The 5944-nt window shown below is 44.0% G+C and overlaps 1 protein-coding gene across 3 annotated transcripts in view; it reads right to left on the bottom strand.

The window, feature by feature from the left end:
* Positions 1-1781, bottom strand: part of Znf502 (zinc finger protein 502) — a 26036-nt gene extending 24255 nt beyond the window's left edge. For 2 of the 3 annotated variants that reach the window (XM_023700626.1, XM_012516782.2), the window contains exon 1: positions 1701-1781. The gene's annotated coding sequence lies outside the window, so the exon portion shown is untranslated. The remainder of the gene's footprint in view (positions 1-1700) is intronic. The other variant, XM_023700625.1, reaches the window with a different exon arrangement.
* Positions 1782-5944: the final 4163 nt, after the last annotated feature.

Raw genomic sequence — 5944 nt, 5'->3', positions numbered from 1 at the left:
TGTTCTAATGGTGTTTGTAAATAGGATCACAAGTCCGCATCTTGTACAGCAATTAACCACTAAGAAGAATATATGCAGTGTATTATTTGTTGAAACTATACTTCCGATTTGATTTGAAACTGTCTCATTACTGTTTATCAATAAAACTTTGAAAAAAAATAAAATAAAGACAAGATCCAACTAAAAAAAAAAAAAATTCATTTATAAAAAAGGGAAGCACACATTCTCTGCAATGTACCAGAAGCCCATTTTAGATTTCCTGGGCTAAAAGGTCTTTCTGTTGCAACGATTCAACTTTCCCTTTATAATTTGAAATCAGAAACAGACAATGTATAAATGAGTAAGGCAGTTTTTCTTAAGGAAAATGGTAGGCCAGATTTGTTCAAGGTACTGGTTTGCTAACCCCAGGGATATATGCTGCCCAAGAAGTGCATAAGCCTTTCCATCAATGCCTAATATGGAAAACTTGGCTACGAACGATTCTGAATGCCAAGCTACCTGCAGATTTGAGGAGAGACGTACCTGTTAATGATGGGCAAAAAAGAGAGGAGACTGCAACAGCCTCATCTTGCTAACCTAAAAGAAGGCTTCCTTCTCACACCTTGGAAGTTGCTTCTCCACTGCCACCTTCTGGTCCGTCAGTAACTACAGTCTAGAAAAGTCCGGCAGAGGTTTTCACGAATTGTGCTCAGCAGCACAGCCTATCTAGCAAACACAAGGTCCTGAGTTCTATTCAAGGTCCAAAAATAATCTGAAACAAACTAATTTCTGAAGCCATTCTTGATTTACAAAACACTGTAGTAGGACACTGCATTTATTTTAGCTTCTGCAGTCTTCAGTAAGTTAGTAGCAACGTACCCTTGGACAAGTTATGTAGTCTCTGTACCTCTCTTTAAAATGAGATGCTACTGTGAAAATGATATACATTAGCACAACCACTTCAACACTGGCTTATATACAATACGTGCTAAATAAACGTGGTTTAAAAATGATCACGAAAACCTGTTCATGTACACCTTTCAGCCCTTTTAGCTCACACACACATCTTCCCTTTTGGCACACTACAAACCACTGGTGCTATACGTAGCCTTGCGCTGAATTATTTTAAATGTTTCGTGGAAACTAGCATTTCATTGGACGAAATTAATGTCTGCATTTATAAGCTATCACAGAAGTGCCGCTTCTGCAGCCTTATGAAGGAAACAAGGCAAGGACTAGTAGCGTCCAACTTCCTAGAGCAAAGAAGCTCTGTGCCCTCCAGAATTATAGGCGAGGTCTCTAGACCTCCCACTTAGGACGTTTTATTAGATGAAAAGGTCTCTCAATAAGTTTCTGAGCTTTACGATCAGCCGAGGTTTAGTGGCTAGTATTGGGTCTTAAGAATTCCGAGCCCAGGCGTTCGTTCCCAGACACCGTACTAGCTTCCGAGCACCCATTCTCCACTCAATCATCATTTGTTCATTCAACCATTCCCTTTGCCATCTTCCTGCGGCACCTCCTCTGTGCCACGAACGACGCTGGGGTCCGGATTGGCAGCTATGGGGTGCAAGCTTGGCCTGGCGGGTGGCCGGCAGCGTGCAGGTTACCGGGGGCAGCGACAAGCAGAAATCTGGGGGACGAGACCAGAAACGACTTCCCACACCAGCTTCCAGCCAGCCACCCCGTCAGGCTCCCTTGGCCTCGGGGGCCCGCCTGCTCACCGTGAGGTCCTGGGCCCCCTTGAGGGATAGTACCTGAGGTCTCCGAGTGGTACGAAAGTCCGGGTCAATGGCACGGCTCTGGGACCGGAAGTCCGGTGGCGCTCCTGATAATACGTCACGACACTCGCGCAGTCCCTCGGCCGCCGCTCTAGGAAGCGGGAATGGCATCTCTATGGTCCTCTGGACCAAATTCGGAGTTCTTAGAAGTATAATCTCCAGTCCCAGCCCTTTTCACTCAACTACTGTATAAAAGCCGAGCACAGTGGCACACTCCAGTAATCTCTGCTACTGAGGCAGGATGAGCATAAGATTCAGTCCAATTTGGGGAAATTATCGAGACCCTGTCTTAAAAATAGAATGCAGGTGGGCTGGATTCCTACGATTTTGCGGCTCGGGGGTTCCACTGGCTTAAAACACATTCCTCAGGAAAACTAGAGAGGAAACAGGGTCAGAAAGGATTAAGACGGAGTTGGAATAGGCCATGCAGCCTGAGCTACATTAAACAGTATATTCTACCCGCCTAAATAGCCCCAAAGGGCTGCCAGGTATAGCTCAATGGCGGAACGCTGGCCTCGCCTGCTCGAGGGCATGGGGTCATCCCCAGTGCTGCAGCGAAGAACTGTGAGTGATCCCATCGTGTTAGAATAAAGGACAAACTCTGAACCTGGACCCACACAAAATGACAGCAACAGCAACATCATTTTCTCAGCTACCATTTGTATTTTTCCTTAACATTACAGAATTCTTCACAGGTGCCCAGAAATCCCTAACTTCATTCCAACCCTGGATCCTTTATTCAGGATTTGCCTTCTGGAATAGTTCCCTTCATCTCTATCACTTTATCTCTGATTGAGACTAACCCTTCAAAGCCCAGGGCCAGTCCTCACGTGACCACCTTGTCCGTGTCATCCCTTCTATTATCAGTCCTTATGAGTCGGTCTGCCTCTAATTGGCCTCCTAAGTGCACACATGTATAACGACTTTGTGTAGATACACACATGAAATATGCTATCTAAGGGCAACTCTGAAGGACCTGATTCACCTCTGTTCAACTCAACCCATCTATATGAAGCTGTTTCTTATCCCAGTACCTGGCAGAGAAGTTATTCAGTAATTATTGCATTCATTCATCACATACAAAAGTAAAACTCAGCATGGCTATGTATATGTGTGTATGACTGAGGATTGAACCCAGGAATCCAGGCTTCAACCTGAGCTATATCCCAGCCCTTTGTCATTTTGAGACTAAATCACTAAATTGTCCAGGCTGGCCACCATCTGTGATCTTTCTGCCTCAGCTTCACAGAGCACTGGGATTACAGGTGTACTCCACCAATCCTGGCTCAGAACTTTTTCTTGCATGTTTTCTTTCATGGCTCATTCTGACATTACTAGAGATTCACTTCTAAATACAAAGAGATCATTAAAGTCATGAAAATGCTGAAGATACCATGGGGGAAGAGAGGCAAGGAGGGAGGATTTGGGGGCCGGGGGAGAAAGAGACAGAAGAGAGGGAGACAAGACAGGGAAAAGATATAGAGAAGATGGAAAATGGGGAAAGTGATCATTGAGAACAGTCATGGAAAGAGAACAGCTTGAATTAGGTGTTGAGCTGATGCACTTGGCCCAGCTCCAGAAAGGGGGACTTCAAAACCCCAAATCCATAACTTGGTTGATGGGTATTTGAGTTGTTTCCAAGATCTAGCTATTGCAAATGGTACTGATAGGAATGCAGTGGGAACCCCAAATCCAACGAGAGGTAGGAGGGTGAGTAGGGGAAAAGGGGGTAGGATTAGCAAAGGATTTTAACACTTTTCCCTCCTCTCCCAATTCTAGGAGAGCAGTTAACAATATCCATAAAGGGGCACAAAAGTACCAGTGGATTTTTGGATTCAAAAATGAAAGCTTGCGAACCAAAGATTTTGTATTCCAGCATTTGGGAGTCTCTAGGGAAATAGCTTGCTCCCCACTGATTTCTGCAGCAGAATGCCTTTTATGGGTAAACCTCACCTCCCCACTTGGGCCTTTCCCTTTCTCTTTTTTTCTTTGAGACAGGCAGGCTTTTTTGAGACAGACAGCCTATGTAGCCCAGGCTGATGCCAAACTCTTGGGAGCCAATAATGCCACTATGCCTGGGCTTTTATCTACAACTGGATTCTACAACCCCCCATACTGTACTTTGAAAAAGTCTCCAAAGAGATACAAGATCTCAGTTCTAAGCAAGATAACAGAGAAAAAAGCACCCAGGACCATGAGCGTAAAAGGGAGAAGATAATTCATATGATAGAAGAGATTTTTAAGAAAATCATTCAAATTATAGTACTCAGAGGCATAGGTCAGTGGTGGCACTTGCCTGGCACAGACAAGCCTCTTGGTTCGATCCCCAGCAGCACCACAAAAAAAACAGACAAACACCTTTGCGACCTTAAAGGTGTCTCGAGTGATTTATTTATTTTTTTTTTTGGTACCGGGGATTGAACTCATCACCCTGTGTTTGCCAGGCAAGTGCTTGTTCTACTGAGCTATCTCCCCAGCTAAAGGCATTTCAAAAACGAGAACAGTGTACTACTAAAAAGGAAAAAGGTCTTACAAAAATTAAACTAATTACCATCAACATTTAAAAATTTTTTTGGAAACAAAGCTTTTGTGAATGAGAAGGGGAGGAGGGGTTAGAGGGAGGGTAGGGGAATGAGGAGAAAAATGTATCATATATAGGTACAAGCTCTCTATGCTGAGTGTGAACATTTTATGTATGTTAAATCTCATTGAAAAAATAATTATTTTGGGAGGTTGAAAAATAATGTACTCCCCTAGAAGGTGGCACAAGACAAAAATGTTCAACAATATCTATGGAAAGAGATAACTGTCAGATAAGTAACAAGAAAACTTTGAAGAGTACAAGTTGCTATCTGAAATATTTCACTAAATGCACTAGTGTATCAAAGGAAAAAAGGATATTTTAAGTTTCAGACACAGCGGTGGGGAACTGTAATATGTATCATAAGAATACTATTTATTGATTCTCAAAGGAAGTCAGCCAGGGCCCAGGCCCCTCACGCGTAACGGCACATGCTGGTGTGTCAGTAAACTGATGACCCCAACTGTCTGGAGAAAGTTTTCAACATAGAAATCCAGGTTCAAACTGCAACCAAGTGTGAGGCCAGGGAAAGACATTTTAGAGAGGTAATAATTTCTATTTTTAATATTGGTGTCAATCACTCGGTCAATAGCTCTGTCTTCTGTGTACCCCTCAGTAAGCCACTCAAAGATGTGCTGCAGTGGAATGGGGGCGCGAGCAAAGTAAGGAGGGGAGGAACTCGGGAAAATGGAGTCCAGTGCAAGTGGGCGGGGTGTGTCTGTAGATCAGAGCAAGAGAGCGTTTGGAATGGAAAGCATGGAGAATTTAAAAGCCATAGGAAGACCTGCGAAAACCAACTGGTACAAGGTGAAAGGAAAGGCAACCAGAAACTTCCATATGAAGAGAGAACTGTTCTGCAAGGCATATGTACACAGTAAACTGAAGTTTGCAGTGAATAATATATGTATGTCATAATAATGACCTCAATGCTATTGATTTTCAACTTTTAGACAAATCAATAAAACATAAATATGGTTACAGTACAGTATTTAAGAATTATCAAGCTGGGCATGGCGGCAAATGCCTGTAATCCCGGTACTTGGGAGGCTGAGGTAGGTGGATGGTTGTGAGTTCGAGTCCAGCCCAGGCTACAAAGTGAGCTCAAGGTCAGTCTACACTGCACAGTAAGATCCTGTCTCAAAAAAAGACCAAAAAAAAAAAAAAAATTACCGGACATTGTCAGGCAAGAGGTGCAAAAGTGGAGGATATGGCCAAGATTTTCCTTTCTTTTTGTCAGACAGACATTTATTGAATATCAGAATCTGAGGAGTGCCTAGACCGGCCCAGATACCCCTCTGTGAAGAATCCATGCTGTGAGCTCCTCCTTCCGGAGGGCTTTCCGGGAGGGTGGGTGCGGCTCTGAGGACAGCTGCTATATACAAAGGATCTGCTGGGACACACAAAACAGTCCAGAGTGGGGTGGTGCATCTCACAGGGGCATTTATTCATGTCGCAGAGTGAACACTGCTGATGGAGGTGTACAGCGACATGCTGTGCTCCCATCTAACACAGCTTGCTTAAGTTTATAGGCAGACTGAGGCTTCATCTCGTGGGTACTCGAGAGCTGGTTAATGGTGACCGTGAGCAGGCGCAGGACTTGAACCTT

The sequence above is a fragment of the Octodon degus genome, unplaced genomic scaffold (genome assembly GCF_000260255.1).
Source record: "Octodon degus isolate 3935 unplaced genomic scaffold, OctDeg1.0 scaffold00126, whole genome shotgun sequence".
NCBI classification, from domain to species: Eukaryota; Metazoa; Chordata; class Mammalia; order Rodentia; family Octodontidae; genus Octodon; species Octodon degus.
Note: the sequence above shows the minus strand (reverse complement) of the source record. Positions and strands in the feature narration are given on the sequence as shown.